Below are 17,125 nucleotides of genomic sequence, written 5' to 3'. Positions count from 1 at the left end.
CGTATCAGCCCTGTTTGTTTTCTAACAGGAGTGAGGAGATTTTAACTGAAAGGTTGCATACAAGTGTTAATTATTCAACACTTCCTCTCCTGACTCCTTCCGAGGCTCTGACATCCTGGTCCCTGCAGGCAGGTATTCCTCACTGTGTTCTTAAATTCTTGATTTAGTAGTTGGGTTTGAGATGGGTTCTGCTAAGGAAACCAAGCACAATGTAGATGCCTCAGAAACTCAATGTTTCTTTCTGCTCCACCTCCTGATTTTTCACACCCTGGTCTCCACGGGTTTTGTCAAGCTTTTGGACAAGCTTCTTATTCCCAACATATTTGGGAAAGAACTGTTACTTTTTATACTTTCTGAAAGCCTTTGAAAGTGTTTATTCTTTTCTGTCTTCCTCACTTGGTCATGACTTCAGCTTTTGGAAGGATGCCCCTGCCTCTCGAGCCTTCCTTCCCTGCTGCTTCACATCAGAACTTCTCTCTCACAGCAATTGATAGGGTTGAGGCATTTCCTCTGCAGCACAGAGCCTTGAAATCAGCCTCAGCTCCCTACAAAGGTTTCAGCCTTGTCACTGCTCCTTTCAGTTTCTTTTTAACCTGCTGCCTCATTCTGATATATTTTCCCTTTGCAAATGAAGGAATTTCACTTCTCTGAAGTTTTTGGCTTGGGTTGCTTCTGCAGGATCTGTAAGTGCACTTGTGTTCACTGGCAGTACAATTCTGTACCAAGTTCTGCACAATTGCCAGAAGAAAGCCAAATTATCTTCCCCTCTCTAGATTCCTTCACCAGATGTTTCCCAAGGATGTCATTCTTGGACTGGGGTGCCAGTTTTCTCCCATTGTTTTTCCTGTTTTAAAGCTCCATACTCCTTATTATTCTATACTTTTCCTATCTCAAAAAGCAGGTATTTCAGCTTATTGCTTCGTTTATCATGCTGCATTTTCTTTGTTTATTCTACAGAAATTGTGAAAACTAATTATGCTTCAAGAAAGGTAATTATCATTTAGCTATTATTCATCATGTAAGTGCAGTATAATTATTTGCATTGCTTCTATTCTGTTATCCTTAATAAATACATAAACATCCAGAAAGATGAATCCACAGAACAGATCCAGTTCTGCTCATACCAGGGAATTACAAATAATTGCTCTCTTTGGAATTTCAGAATGAAATACATCACTGAATGAAACATTCTCTTTAAAACCTCAAAGAAAAGCAAGAAATGACAGGACCTTGCAAGAAGTTTATTTTCATTGCTCACTGAATAATAGCTGTGGCAGTTATTTAACCCTCACTCAACTCTTGCTGTTGATGCTGATCATGTTTGACACCTCAAACCAGCATGTCAGTAAGAAAATAAGCTACAACTGAAAATTTCTCATTAAGTAAGATTTTGGTTTTTAGACACCTGTTATGGGAATAGCAGAGCCTTGAACTGCAGTGGAAAATGAGCAAGGTAAAGAAATTGCTGAAAACCTAAATGCTGGACAGAATGGTACAGATGGCATTTTTAGGTCAAAGGCTAAATCCTCACAGAACAAAAGACAAATTTACTGCAGAGAGAACAAAAAGCATCAGCCCTAATATTGCACACACTCATTAAATGTGTCAGCTGGCTGTACAGAGAGGTATGAAATGGGATTTAGGTACCAGTCAGTGTTCAGGGCCTCTGTTCCTTCAGCTGATCCCATTTCCTTGTCTCTGTTCCTGAAGCTGCTGAGGGTTATGGAGACAGTGATTCCCTTATCCTACTTGTACTTCTGTGACAGAATCCCCTGAGCTGGAAGGGACCCACCAGGATCCCCCAGCCCAGCCCCTGTCCCTGCCCAGTCCCCCTACAACCCCACCCTGTGCATCCCTGGCAGCGCTGGCCAAAGGCTCCTGGAGCTCTGGCAGCCTCGGGGCCGTGCCCATTCCCTGGGCAGCCTGGGCAGTGCCAGCACCCTCTGGGGGAAGAACCTTGCCCTGAGCTCAGCCTGAGCTGCCCTGGCCCAGCCCCAGCCATGCCCTGGCTCCTGTCCCTGTCACAGGGAGCAGAGATCAGAGCTGCCCCTCTGCTTCACCTCACCACAAACTTGTCACTGTGATGAGTCTCCCCTCAGTCTCCTCTTCTCCAGGTTGAACAGACCAAGTGACTTGAGTAAGAACTACTGCCTGCTCCTCTAAATCACACCAGAGAAGCCACAGAACCTGCCAGGCCATTCTCCAGCACTGAGTCAGCACCAGAAGGAAAACTTTGAGCCTGCAGTTACACATTTTCCAGGGTTTGAGTGTACAATATCCAGTCATGAGAACAGAGAAAGGCAAGACCCCAGCAAGCCAGACCCCAGCACTTCCTATGGCCTCTGTAACTCAAAGGAGTTCCAGGAATCCCAGGATAGGCTCTCCATCACAGCTCTGAGCAGGCTGCAGGGACAGTCCCTGACCCACCCCACACTCACACAGAGCTCTCCTGTTCAGGATTCCAGCTGCATGTTTGAGCTCACACCCTCATTTTCCATGGATCATCATGTTATCCTGTAGGATAACACAAACCAAAGGTGGCAAATTAACACCAAAATAAAGCAAGGTACAAGACACCCTGGGAATGGGTTTGAGGGAGAGGGGAAATGTTTTACATCATCTCCCAGAGTAAGCTGGTGGAATTCCCAAATCTCGGGACAAGGGAATTGGTAATGAGAGAGAAATAAATTCCTTCACCTCTGGGTTGAAATCCAAGTCAGGCTGGTAGTAGCCAAGACCCATTAGCTCAACATCTGCTAGTTGTTTGGCAGCCCATGTGAAGTGAGTTATATTCCTCAGCGTCCGCATCCCAGTCCCACTAATTGGCACCACATTGGCAATCTAAACACAGAGGTTAAGGTCTGAGCACACAGCAGGCAGCAACTCTGACATCAGGCAGCTCCAGTTTGGAGGACATATGTGATAAATTATACTTCTGGTATCTGGAACTCCATTTAAGTGCCCCACCATCCTGTCCTGCCCCCAGAATAAAACTGCAAATGCAGGCGAGCCAGCAGCTGTCAGCAGCCCCTGCCCAGCACAGCTCCTGCAGCACTAACACACATCACCAGGCCCACTACCAGTCAAAGCAGCTTCAGCAACTGCTGAAATTTTAAGCAAAATGCTGTACAGCATGAAGCTAAAGTGTATGGATAATAGTTACCAATATCCATAAAAACAGTATCTTTCCCTAAACTCCAGTTTTTACTGCAAAAATGCAACACTCACTAAAAAGGCAGTAACAATATCATTTTATAGATCCTAAATAACAAGGCTATTTTCTTTTTGTCTTTCCTTCTTCTGCAGCTTTCCAACAAAGAGTGCACAGGACCAAAGGTGATTTGAAAACACAACCCATTAACTTTTAGAGAATTATTCTTTTTATTGCCCCATGGTAAAATGTTTCTCTCTGAGGACAAAAAAAAAGTTATTAGCTCTTAATACAAAGTAATAAAGGAAAATTGATTTTTCACATCATCTGAATATGGCAGCATAAAATAAGTCTAAACTATGAGGGAAGGAGACTCATGTTACAGTTTAGAAACTGTTCCTGATGTTTACACATCACTTCAGTTAAAAGAACTGCTTATGATGGGAACATGATGAAAGCTGTTGAGCATGAAGGAAGGGAGATGGAAATGAAGCCAAAAGAAACATCTTTGCCAGAACTCTACAAGAAAAGAGAATCAGAGTCAGTTAGTTTGGGAGGGACCTCTGGAGTTTTCCAATCCAGTCAGCTGCTCAAAGAATGGCCAACTTCAAAGTGGGGTGAGGTTGCCCAAAGATATTATAGATGAAAGCACAATATAGTACAGTGCCCTGCAAAATCCACCTATAAAGACATTCTTCTTGCAGGCCAAATGTCCTCTTCATTTACCACTGCTCTGGAAATTATTCCACTCTAAGGTGTTTTGAGAAGCAACAGGGCCAGCATTCATCAGGAACAGAGGTACGCTACAAAGGAAACAAACCCAATCTGAGCACCCAGTAGGACCAAGGGATGGAGAACTTCAGATGCTAGAAGGCAGACTTGAGAACAGGAGACTCTGAGAGAGCTTGGAAAGTCCAGTCCTCCCAAGATCTGTGTTTTAATTTATCTTACTTTGGAGAGGTATGCTCAGCCTGTGAGAAAAAGGCAGCAGTGACATAAGGCCAGTGTGCACAAAAAACAAACCCAACCCCCAGTCTGCATTCCACAGCCACTCAAAGGAGGTGCTTTCCTTCTTGTGCAAGGAACACTCCAACAGTTCACAGCCAGGGGGGCAATTGTCCCTCAGCTGCCTCATACAGGAATAGCCTGCTGCTTTGGCACAGCTCTGCCAGCTCTGCCAGCCCTGCCATCTCTGCCTGCCCTGCCAGCTCTGCCAGCTCTGCCAGCTCTGCCAGCCCTGCCAGCTCTGCCTGCCCTGCCATCTCTGCCTGCCCTGCCAGCTCTGCCAGCTCTGCCAGCCCTGCCAGCTCTGCCATCTCTGCCTGCCCTGCCATCTCTGCCTGCCCTGCCAGCTCTGCCAGCTCTGCCATCTCTGCCTTCCCTGCCATCTCTGCCTGCCCTGCCAGCTCTGCCATCTCTGCCTGCCCTGCCAGCTCTGCCTGCCCTGCCAGCTCTGCCAGCTCTGCCAGCCCTGCCAGCTCTGCCTGCCCTGCCAGCTCTGCCTGCCTGGCCACTGACAAAGCCAGGCCAGTCTGACTCCCACCAAAAGGTGCTGCCAGTCCTGAGGGTCTGCACAAGCTCTTGAGGATTCTGTCTTCTTTTCTCCCCCTCTGCTGTGCCCTCATGAGACCCCACCTGCAGTGCTGTGCCCAGCTTTGGAGGCCTCAGCACTGAAAAGACCTGGAAATGCTGGAGAGAGTCCAGAGGAGGCCATGGAGCTCCTCCAAGGCTGCAGCCCCTCTGCTCTGGAGCCAGGCTGGGAGAGCTGGGGGTGCTCACCTGGAGAGGAGAAAGCTCCTTGGACACCTTAGAGCCCCTTCCAGAGCCTAAAGAGGGCTTGTAAAAAGGATGGAGACAGATTTTTTCATACCGGCAGGTAGTGACAGGACAGGAGGGTGGGATTAAATTAGAGATCAGGAAGAAATTCTTCCCTGTGAGATGGGGAGGCCCTGGCACAGGGTGCCCAGAGCAGCTGGGGCTGCCCCTGGATCCCTGGCAGTGCCCAAGGCCAGGCTGGGCAGGGCTGGGAGCAGCCTGGGACAGTGGGAGGTGTCCCTGCCATGGCAGGGGTGGCACTGGATGGGCTTTAAGGTCCCTTCCAACCTAAACCAGTCTGAAATTCTGTGATTCAAGATGGACCAAGGGATTTGTCTGATAGAGCAGGGCCTCTCCTTCCCCAGAGCTCCAATATCCCTGCCAGGCTACCCCTGCATCTGCTTCTGGCAGCAAGGACACAACCTTCTTTCCCCCTTCACTATTTAAGGCTTAAGGGTGGATAGTTTTTTACTCTCTTCTATACTTCTGAGGAGTAGAATAGGCTTATACCACATTTTTTAAATGCCAGACCAATTCATTCTGTTTTAAGACATGTTATTAACAGCTTCTTTTAAAATCACACCAACTACAAATTATTCTATTGACACTTGAGGCAGGAGCTGCTGTGCTGACATCTGCAAGAGAATTAAAGGGGACTGTGGTGACTGCCAGGAGTCCAGCACTAGCTGGAAGAAACCAGACTGGCAACAGAAACATCAACACCAGAACTGCTCTGCCTTTGGCCACATTTGGGTCCCAAGCTGCCAGTTCAGGAGGTGCTGAGGTGCTTCAGCACTAATTCCTGATGCTGCAGGACTGTGGGGTGACAGGCCAAGCAAAGGTTATCATCATGTGATGGAGTGAGCTGCTTCACTGAGCAGCTCTCATGTGCACTCCTGAACCCTCATGCAAGTATTGAGAAAGTATTTATAGTTAAAATAAATGTTTTCTCACAAAACCAAGTATAGGAATAATACCAAACTCATGAGTTTCCTGAGAGTAATTCCTCTCCATTTAGAAAACAGGAGGGATCCAAGAAAGAACTTCTTTACAGGGGAGGAAGACAGGAAGGAAGGAAATGTGAATTACATACACCTCTAGATAAGTTCCCCTTTAAAAAAAAGGAAGGAAATTAGAGTTAACTAAAAAGAGCATGTTTAGCATCACTGCATAAGCTGGGGAAAAAACCTCGGAAATCCTGGCCAAAGATAATGCTGCCTCCTCCTGTCCCTGCCAGGCTTGCTCCAGGCAGAGGGGAAAGGGCCATTTTTCACCCTCTTAGCACTCTGAAGTTACAAATTACAGTCACCATTTGATGCTCACCTCTCCCTACATCATCCTAGGTTTCTTTGTAATAAGGCTGGTAAAAAACATGTGTTTTCACTTTTTTTTATTATTAAAAAAGGATAACTCCTAACTGAGCAAAGGCTCTGTTGATACAACAACATGTGGATTAAATCTGAAAGGAGAAGAAAGCTGTTCTAATAAACTGACAATCCTGCTCAGAGGCCTTATATCCAGAGTAGTGTAATAAATCATGAGGAAAGATTTCTCTTTGGCTGAAACAATCATTTATTTAGGCATGGGACAAGAGTATTTTAAAATTGCTCTGGACATTGTACACAAAAGACTTTATCCATTTTTGTTCTTTTTTATTTAATCATTTTCTGTGGAGTTTTAAGCATAAACCCAAAGTTTTGCATTAGCTTTAGTTAAAATTGGTTATTTTTTGGTGCTTTACCCTCTGACAAGTCAACCAGACAGCACCATTGGGCTCCTACAGAAACAAGAGAAGAAAAAAGAAAGGAAAAAGTGGTTCCTGCTCCATTACATCATTACATTAGGCAGAAAATTGCCCAAAATTTAAGCTTTCCTATTATGCTTCTCTCATGTGCTTTTACAGTTGTATTTGTTCCCTTAACCTCTATCAGCAGGGGCTTTTTCACTCTTTTTTAAGCAGGAGACACTCTGCACTATTGCTGCCTTCCCCTGTCACACACAGGTTGTCCCACAGTGGCTTCTGAGCCCAGCACAAGAACCTGCCCAGTCAGAGCATCACTGTGGGGCAGGTGATCAGCAGCGAGGGGCTCAGAAACCCCAGCCCCACCACCAGCCCCAAAATACTGCCCAGAATCAGGGTTTGGCAGAACTTGAGTACAACATTGAACTGTAACTATACATGGGTCTAAGTACTGCATAATAAAAATCTAATTTGTACCTGGAGCTGATTTGCAAGCTAAAGCATTTAACAATTCCTCTTAACACATTGTGCTGTAGGGATGGCATTGGCCAGCTCAGGCAAATGTGTCACCACAGAACACAGCTGTCTTCAAACAGTGACAAAAAACAAAACACCATCACCATAAAACAAAACTTTCAGTTCCACAGAAATGTTCTGTGAGGAGCTATTACTCAAAACTGGCAGAAAGTGTTTCCTACAAGCAAGGTAGAGCTCCTCTTCAGACATGTTCTGAAATGTCCCTGGCTCCTGGATTACCATGCCTTCTTAGAATATCCAAACTGTGGTAAAACACGAGGGGGATCTGGATGTGGGATGGAGGATAACACTGAAGGGGTGAAGATTTTGGCTGACGCCTCTGCCATTCACAGTGTCAGTCCTGAAGTCACTCACAGAAATCACAAGAGTACAAGAAACACTCTTCAAACCCATTAAAAACCACAATCCCCAGTCTCACAGACGAGATGCTTTAAGCTCAGCAACTGTTTTCATCTTTGCCAGAGGAGTCCCTGTGTATTCCATTCCACCTTAAAATCCATCTGCCAGCCAGACAAATAAAAGGCTCCTCAGGAATTCCAGCTGATGCAGTCACTGGGAGGCCATCCCAGCCTGCCTGTCTGCTGCTGTATTCCCAACTCCCTGAAAGGATCCAGGGGGCACATATCAGCCCGGATCAGCTCTGGGCTGCTCTGTCCCCTCTGTCCCCCACCCACTCCCTTTGCCCAGAGCAGCTGTGCCACCCTCCAGGAGAGCAGTGGGAGCTGGGAAGTGCAGAGTGCCTGCCTTTGTCCAGGGCTGCTCTGCAGGATGCCCAGCCCAGCCCAGCCCAGCCTGCAGGGGCTGTCACCCTGTGCCATCAGCTGCCTCACCACGGGCTCAGGATCTCCCCAGGTCTGCTTCCCACACACCTGCAGCCACCCGCGGGGCTCAGGCAGCTCCTGCTGCTGCCTCCTGTGCTCTCCCACAGAAGGATGCTGGAGAATCCCTGAGGAGGCAACCTCTCTTTGCCAAAAAGTTTCCAAGGGGATGGAAAGTTCTGGGGGGACAGAAAGGGAAAGTGCAAGAGGAGATTAAAAACTAGGAGAGGAAAAAGTAGGCCTGACCAGGACTTTTTCATATATTCTGCTTTGATTGTGGAGAATGAAGTCTCGTGGCCAAGAGAGTTCACAGAGGCCTGGCACAGTGATTCAGGACGCCGAGCAAGTGCTGTCTGTCTCCTGGCTGAGCACAGAACCTGCTCTGATAAACACTCCTGTGGTCAGTGTTCACTGTCCCTGCCCTATGGACAGCAAAGCTGTCCCTTGGAGTACAGCTCCCTGGTAGAGCACACACGGCACTCTGGACAGAGCTGCTCAGTTAGCTGGCTCTGTGCACAGTTGTCCCTGTCCTGTCACCTGTCACAACACCCCATCCTCCCCTCCCATCCCAGAGAGGACAGGGGCATCCCAGAGCAGTGACAGAACCCAGCCCCCATCTGCAGCACCCACAGCACCGGGAACCCAGAGGCTGAGTGGAGCCATGGCCCAGAGCTGAGTGGAGCCATGGCCCAGGGCTGAGTGGAGCCAGAGCCCAGAGGCTGAGTGGAGCCATGGCCCAGAGCTGAGTGGAGCCAGAGATTAGAGCTGAGTGGAGCCATGGCCCAGGGCTGAGTGGAGCCAGAGCCCAGAGGCTGAGTGGAGCCATGGCCCAGAGCTGAGTGGAGCCAGAGATTAGAGCTGAGTGGAGCCAGAGCCCAGAGGCTGAGTGGAGCCATGGCCCAGGGCTGAGTGGAGCCAGAGATTAGAGCTGAGTGGAGCCATGGCCCAGGGCTGAGTGGAGCCAGAGCCCAGAGGCTGAGTGGAGCCATGGCCCAGAGCTGAGTGGAGCCAGAGATTAGAGCTGAGTGGAGCCATGGCCCAGGGCTGAGTGGAGCCAGAGATTAGAGCTGAGTGGAGCCATGGCCCAGGGCTGAGTGGAGCCAGAGATTAGAGCTGAGTGGAGCCATGGCCCAGGGCTGAGTGGAGCCAGAGATTAGAGCTGAGTGGAGCCATGGCCCAGGGCTGAGTGGAGCCAGAGATTAGAGCTGAGTGGAGCCATGGCCCAGAGCTGAGTGGAGCTACAGCCCAGAGCTGAGTGGAGCCAGAGCCCAGAGGTGAGTGGAGCCAAAGATTAGAGCTGAGTGAAGCCATGGCCCAGAGCTGAGTGGAGTTCCAGCTCAGAGCAGAGCTCTGTGCCCTGCAGGGACGGCTCCAGCCCAGGAAACGCAGCCTGGCTCCTGCCAAGCTTCCCCAGGCTGGGGATGAGTCAGTACTAATTGCTCAGAATTAGCAATTCTGGGTCCCACCGGTTTGGTTTGGTTTTGTAAAAGCAAAACAAGGTGTGTTTGCACAAAGGTGAGATTATGTTTGTGTTTACAGACAATCTGACTCCTGCATATAAATATGCTGTTCCTTGGACAAAAAACTAAAAACATCAGGAAATCAAAAGTAATGCAAATGATCTGGCTCTATAATCTTGCCAGAAGAGAAGCACCACAAAAGCAGCTGAATAATAATCATGGTCTTAAATTTGACTTCTCTGACTCCTGTTTTGTTCAACATTTTAATTATATTTTCAAAAAATTCTAAACCACTTCAGATTTCAAAGCATATTTATATATATTGATTAATTCACCCAAGGTAAAAATCATTATCCTCTTTTTGACACAAAGAAAGTGAAAGGAGACACAACAAACTGTTTGTCAAAGACACAGAACTGGTGGAAGGGCTGGTACTAAAACCCAAGAGGTTCTGAAGCACCTTATATTTTTATCAAGGATTTACTTTTTTAAAGACAATAGCAATCAAAAACCAATATCTAAAATGGTTACAGATTTAGGATCAGGGCAGTTTATGGGGTAAAGGCCAGGAGAAAAACAAGTTCATTAATTCACATTTGGAAAACTGCAGTGAATTCTCGAATAAATTGTTGCTATATTCCATATAGAGCACGAGCATGAACTGAGCCCACAGCACAGGCAGTCCAGCCTTGGATCACCGGTACCCAGGGAAATCCAGCTCCACATTCCCACTTTCTGCTCTGGGGCCAAGGATGTTTGCAGCCGGATTTCTCTGGAGAGCTGCAGGGGAATGAGGCTGCTCCGCTCCCTGGGTGATTCCAGAGTGCCCTCTAACGAGGCTGCAGCTGCATTTCACACACACGGGAACACCAGGAAAACCCCAAATGAGCCTTGTCTCCACTTGAAAACGGGAAAGCAGATGACAGACACTAACTGGTGACTGCTCCTGCACAGATATTTTATACTGCCTGGCACTGTGCAAGCCCTCATTGGTAAATACCTCTAGGCAGCAGGACTATAGAGAAAGATGGGACAATTCACAGTTCTCCCATTCCAAGAGAAGAAAGGATACTGAAAAAGATGAAAGTTAACCCAGTACAACTTTTTAAGATAAACTGAGTTTTACACATTCTGTAAGGAATTGCTGGATAGCTTTTCAACACATGCTGTAGTTAGATCAAACTTTACAAAAATAAGAGAATATAATCAATGAAGTTCACAAATCAAAAGGCAATCTCCTTGAATATATTCCTTAATACACTGGTGTACCATAAAATACTGACTATTACGTCTGCACCCAAGAGTGGTCACACAGACTGCAGTGGTGGAACAGGACTGGCTACAAGTTCATACAGCAGACACATGGTTTATTGCCCAGTTCCCTTTCACCCACCTACATAAACTAATAAAGCATCCTGCAAACCAGAAAAGTTCTTCTTGAGACACAAATGCCACGCTGATCCTCAGAACAGAAATTCACTTGAATTATCTCAGAACAGGGCTGTTCCTTGCCCTTGAAGCTGTGCCTGCAGCTATGCCAGGAGAGCACAGCTGCTCAGGGTGGGCTCAGCAGAGTCACAGCAGCTCCTGTGCAGCTCCTGTCCCCTCCCTCCCCCTGTCCTGCACCAAGGCATCCCACCCAGGTGGGATCCACTCAACTCCCCAGCTGGGAGCAGAAGGTGCAAATGATCCTTTTCCAAGCTCCTACAAGACAGAACGGGAAGGGGCAGAAGTTCCTGAAGCTGCACTGCCCCCATCCTGCCAGATGTGAGTCAGAAGCAGAACAGATCTGAACAGATCTGGCAAACTCACCCCGAGGGAGGATGGTGGAGGCGTCACTGCTGGGCGATGTCTGGGGAACCCTGCTGCCACCAGGAGCTGCGAGGAAGCAAACAGACCTGTGAGCGCCTGGACACCTGGCAATCAACACCTCAGCCCCAGAGCCCCAGCAGGCACCTGGCTAATGCAGGCTGGGAGACAGAGCTGGTAGGCAGCACATTCTTCCTTGAACCCCTCTCACGTACTTGCTAACTTCTTCACTTCTTGCTAAGCATTTTTACTGTAATGTTAAGATCATGAGGTGCAATGAGGGGAGACCTCAGAGGAATCTGCAGCTCCTCCCAGGGGGCAGAGCAGGGGCAGCTCCCATCTCTGCTCTGGGACAGGGACAGGAGCAGGGCACGGCTGGGGCTGGGCCAGGGCAGCTCAGGCTGAGCTCAGGGCAAGGTTCTTCCCCCAGAGGGTGCTGGCACTGCCCAGGCTGCCCAGGGAATGGGCACGGCCCCGAGGCTGCCAGAGCTCCAGGAGCCTTTGGACAGCGCTGCCAGGGATGGACAGGGTGGGGTTGTGGGGGGTCTGGGCAGGGACAGGGGCTGGGCTGGGGGATCTCTGTGGGTCCCTTCCAGCTCAGGAGATTCTGTAATTCCATTTGGGTCACCAAAGTCTAAGAACACGTTACCAATGTGATGAAGCATGCAGGGAACCAGCACCCTCTCCCACACGGGTTATCCACTTCAACAAGAACAACACCTCCAGCAAAGCTCCACTCCATGCCTGCAATGGCCCAGTGGCCAGCACTGCTCACAAACAGCCCTGGAGGACACCCTCAGCCGCACAGGTAACAAAAACCTGCCCTGCTCCAGCTGAAACTGTAGATTGAGCCTGCACAGCCCAACTGCACTGCCCTCAAAGAGCCAAACTCACTTCCTTTCAGTTTCTAACACTGGGAGATTCAAGTCCCCCAGGAATATTTTCCAAAAGTGTGCAGGCAATTGTATAACCCAAGGAACCCACGTGGAGCAGTTTGATAAAGCTTCCCAAGCAGTGCTGAGTCCCTCCTGTGTTCAAACACTCCTCACAGCACTGCTGCATTCCAGCCAACTCTCTTCCTGACAAAACAGCTTATTCCTTGAGGAGATTCAGGCAGAGTTTGACATTACAAAGATCAGCAGTGGGCAGACAGTGTCCTGGCTGTTTTGAAAAAGAGATTTTTCTTTCATGAACATGTAACCCAAACAAGGCTCAGTGAATTGGTGTAAAATCAAAAATTATTAGACAGTCTCTTTTGAACTAGACCTGCATCCTATTCAGCAGACAATAAAAAGTGTAAAAAAAATGCACTGAAATGAGTAAGTGAACCACAGCTGTGTGCAGAGCTGTCAGGGTAACCCCTTGTTAGGCACTCTGCTTTTGAAGGCAAGATGAGCAACAGCCAAGAATAAATCACATTGTGCAGGTATCACAAACCATGGAATAGGCAAAAAAAAGTGTTACATTAATCAAAAGAGTCTAAAATGACAGCAGCCACACATTCACGCTTAACATGAAATGTGACCATACCCGTGGCAGAGCTGTAACAAAGAGGAAATTATTTAGAGGCATTAAATCCATGTAGAGCTGGAGTGTCTCCTGCCCTGGCTCAGTAGCGTGGGACAAGGATACAACAATGCACAGGAGCCAGAGCTCACCTGTGCAGACACAGCTGCAGCTCTGCTCTCCCAAACAGACTCAGAGATGGACTGAAGCACTGGGCAGAGACTTTGGCTGCTATATTATGACAAGAAAAAGAGTCTGATGCATTTTTTATGTCAGTTGCTACCAGGACAAGCAGGGGCAGCCCCAGAGCAGGACACCAGCAGGAACCACTCCTGATATGTCAGTTTCAAATTGGTTTCTGGGCTGTTACTGTTCAAATGTTTACACAACAGAAATTTGACTTTTTCTTTGCTTAATTCTTCCATTCTTCTTATTTATATCTCCTTTTTCTTCATTAGCAAATTCCTTCTCCACGTTCACAGTGTGGCAGGTACAAGGAATACACAACCTTGTCCATGGGATAGGGTCAGAGAAGGCACAGAACCCTCATGTGTTACAGGGGCTCAGACAGAAGTTGGAGAGTCTTTAACTGCTCCTGGTCTGACCAGATTCCAAAACACTTCATCTTTCTTTACCTGCATTTCCACCTATTCCTTGCAGAAGAAACTGCAAGGAGCATTGTTCTGTAAGAATTAGCAACACATGAATTTTTTTCCTTCTGTAGAAATGTCTTTGACAGAAGCAATTGCCTCAACCCTCGAACAGGTCTGCTCAGAGCCAGCACGAGGGGCTGTGCCCAGAGCAAGAGCCCAGTCAGTGGCAAAGCTGGGCCTGAGTGAGCTGCTAATGACACAGGCAGGGCTCATTGCCTGATTCTCACCTGCAGCCCACAAAGCAGGATCTGCCCCAGGTCTCCCAGCAGGGAGCTCAGTCAGCACAGGGGAAAAGGACATACTGCTCCTGACCTCAAACACCTGGACAAGGCTCTCACCTGCCAGGCCCAAGTTAATGCCACTGGGTCACATTGCAACACCCAGCCTCCACATGTACTCCAAAAGAGTCAAAGACTTTTATCCTCTGGGAACACAGCTTTCCAGACTTCCAATATCCCACATATACACACCCCCTTCTTTCATTTTTCTGTGAGATTTTTTCAGACTGTTATCACTGACATCTGCCATAGTTCCTCCAACACTGTATCAATTTATTACATTCATTCAGATGAGAGATGAACATGTGAATCTGCAGGATGTTCAGCCCTTGGCACATGTCCTGTTCCTGTTCGTCAGCTCCTACGTGACCAGCTCTCCCTCCAGTGCCCCTGGTTACCAAGGGAGCTGCTTGAGGAGGCTGCCAGAGCACCAAGAATCCTCAGACAACTACAAAAAATATATTTTTATTTAAAGACATATTACACAGACTCAGTAATTAGCTTTTGAATTAAATTACTAAAACTTGGTCCAGAAGAACATTCTTAATTCCAATAAAATGTCTTTGTCATTAGCCCAGAAGTGTCCTATGTCATTCCCTCTCCTCCCAGGTTACATCCCTGCACACATCAGCAAGTTATTTAATGCATGTTTAGGTAAATTATTTATTCACAGGAGCAGCTGCTTTGGTTGTCTGAGTATAACTGAGCCTCTGTGACCTGACATTCACCTCTGTGTGAGGATCCCTCTGCACCACTTCAGAGCTGGGAACTCCCAGCACAGGGAGCTCTCCCTGCTGCCTCTCACCTCTCTCCATGCTGCTTCTGGAGAACCCCACAAGTTGCACTGGTTCCAGCTGTGCCAGTTGCTGTTTGCAGTGGAAAAGAGCAATTTCAAGTGTTCAGTTTAGTCCTGCTGTGTCTGCACAGGCTGTGTGCAGCCCATGCTGACCTGAGGGGCTCTGTGTGAGCAGCACCACCAGAGGAGTGTTCTCACTGCTGAACTGCCACCAGCAGCTGAGTGCCAGCATTCCTGCAGGGAGCACTGCTGCTGCAGGAACTCCAGCCAGAGCTTCTCTGATGGAGCATTTACGTTGCAGAAGATGCATTTTGCTGGTTTTGCTCCAGATGTTAAAATGTGATTGTTTCTGCCCTACTGCTTGCCCAAACTGGCCTGGCCCCCAGAACTGCCCAGGAGTCTGCTCTGAGCACACCTTCAGCCCTGAAACCCTTCAAAGGGAGCTCCCAACATTGCCAGGCCTTCCCCTCTGCCCCAACTCCTCCTGTAATTACCCTGCACCACTGCTGGGAACCCAGGTCACATTTAACAGAATTTGTGTCGCTGTGCCTCAGTCAGCAGATCCCACTGTGTGCTTTGGGAAGGCTGACAAGATCCAGGTGTGGGAGAGCTTCCCACAGGCATGGATTTCCAGAGTGCCTGAGTCACTCCTCAGCTCTCTTCTCCTGAATGTGTCTGACTAAGCTGAGCTTATTCAGGGCTTATTTTCAAGAACCAGAGCATTTCTGTGGCCTGCCCTGAACTCCCCAGGATTTTTCCATCTCACTGGAGGGCTCCTGGAAACACAGGTGCCCTGACAGCCCATTCTAACCATGGGCACACACACGGTCACTGCAGCTTGATTTTCTTTAGAAAAACTGCAAACCACACAAAAAATCAACTCCTCCCCCAGCAGTGCAGTTCAGATGGTGCCACCGATGCACCTGTGTCCTGCCCGTGCCCCTGCACCCCCAGCAGTGCCTGTGGTGGAAGCTGACATGGTATCAAGATCCTTCTGCCACGTGGAACCACCCAGGCAGGCAGGCCAGCAGCACCTTGTCCCTGCCATGTCCCCTCTGTGTCAGCAGGGACCCCGACCAGCAAAGGTGGCCCAGCTGCTTTGGGCTCAGGCAGGGACTGAACCAAGGTGTAGAGAGCAGCTGGTTCCCACCCATCCACCTCACAGCTGAGGCACAGTCTGTCCTAAGGCCATTCTTACATTTTGTATGGCAACCCCACCTGCTGAATTCACTTGTCAAGTTGCACTAGAGTTCAAGTCCTCGGAAAATGCAAGTCCGTGGTTCTAAGCATTCATCAGTTGGCTCAGATGCTGAAATCCCTTCCCAAGAAGGAGCACCAGAGGGGTCCTTTCCAACCACACATGGGTCAGCCTTTAATCTTTACATTCATTGCATCTGCAGGATCTAATTAGACACAACATTTTAGCCGCTCATTTTATTCCACTCCTGCTGCTGACATCACGTTAACAAACTGTCTTTCTTTTTCTAAACCACATTTTATATTTCCACGTGTGGACAATACTCGCGGTACTTCCAATTCCACTGACTCTTCTTTCCCATTCTCTGTAACATTTCCGATCAGTGGCAGGGAGCCCAACCAGTTTATTTCAGACCGCAACCCCCGAGCCGCACCGCAGGGCTGCCGCGGATGTCTCCGCTTTGTAAACTTGCCCTTAACTCGCTCCAGCCGTGCCCGCTGTGACTCCGTCCCGCCGCCCCGGGGACCTGAAGGTCAATCCCCGCTGCTCCTGGCCGTGCTCTCCGCCCCGCTCCCCGCAGGCACCGGCTCCTCGCCCAGCCCTCGGCCCGGCCCAGCCCCTCAGCCCGGCCAGGCCCGCCAGCCCCGGAGCCGCTTCGTGGCGCCATGCGGAGCCCGGGAGCAGCCCCGCCGCGCCGCCCGCTCGCCGCTCCTCTGGGCAGCCGAGCTGCACGGGCCCGTTCCCGGGCAAGTATCCAGGCCGGGCCGGTCCCGTTCCGGTGCAGGTGCCCAGGCCAGGCCGGGCCAGACCGGGCCGGTCCCGCTCGCTCCGGGCCCGCCCGGGACTCACCTGGCACCGCCGGTCCGTCGCCTAAACTCTTCCCCGCCGCTCCGCGCCGCAAACGCCAGCGGTCCCGGAACGTCTCGCGCACGGCGCCGCGCCCTCATCGGTGTCCTGTTCCGGGACACCGAGACGCGGCACCGCCAGGGGGCGATGTCGGCCGCGGCAGCGCGCGAGCCGGGCCGGGGGGGGCTGTACCGTATTTACAGAGTACGGCGCCGCCTGTGCTGCCGTACGTACTGCAGTTAACTCGCATCCACACACGCCGTGAGATTATCTACTGTATTAAACTTACGTTAAATATTTTATTCAAAGAAGCTCCCAAAGCGGTTCTTTGGCCGCGGCAGCGCTGGCCGCGGGCTCGCTTCTAGCGGCTGGTCAGGTGCCCTCTGGTGCCCTCAGCCAGCAGCACCCCCCGGTGCCCGCTCGGCTGTGGCCGCCGCCCTCACGCTCTGCCCCGCCGGCTCCGGCCGCCTGCCAGCGCCGTGTCCCATTCCGGGCTCTGTCTCTCCTCCTGGGCTCC

At 49.6% G+C, this 17,125-nt stretch overlaps 1 protein-coding gene across 3 annotated transcripts in view; it reads right to left on the bottom strand.

Annotated features, from left to right (window-relative positions):
- Positions 1-16,659, bottom strand: part of EXD3 (exonuclease 3'-5' domain containing 3) — a 136,395-nt gene extending 119,736 nt beyond the window's left edge. For all 3 annotated transcript variants that reach the window (XM_030961429.1, XM_030961433.1, XM_030961430.1), the window contains exons 1-2: positions 16,612-16,659; positions 11,335-11,400 (exon numbers count right to left, since the gene is read on the bottom strand). The gene's annotated coding sequence lies outside the window, so the exon portion shown is untranslated. The remainder of the gene's footprint in view (positions 1-11,334; positions 11,401-16,611) is intronic.
- Between the last annotated feature and the right edge of the window lie 466 nt (positions 16,660-17,125).

This window comes from Camarhynchus parvulus, chromosome 17 (genome assembly GCF_901933205.1).
Source record: "Camarhynchus parvulus chromosome 17, STF_HiC, whole genome shotgun sequence".
NCBI classification, from domain to species: Eukaryota; Metazoa; Chordata; class Aves; order Passeriformes; family Thraupidae; genus Camarhynchus; species Camarhynchus parvulus.
This window is presented reverse-complemented; position numbering and strand designations above follow the sequence as displayed.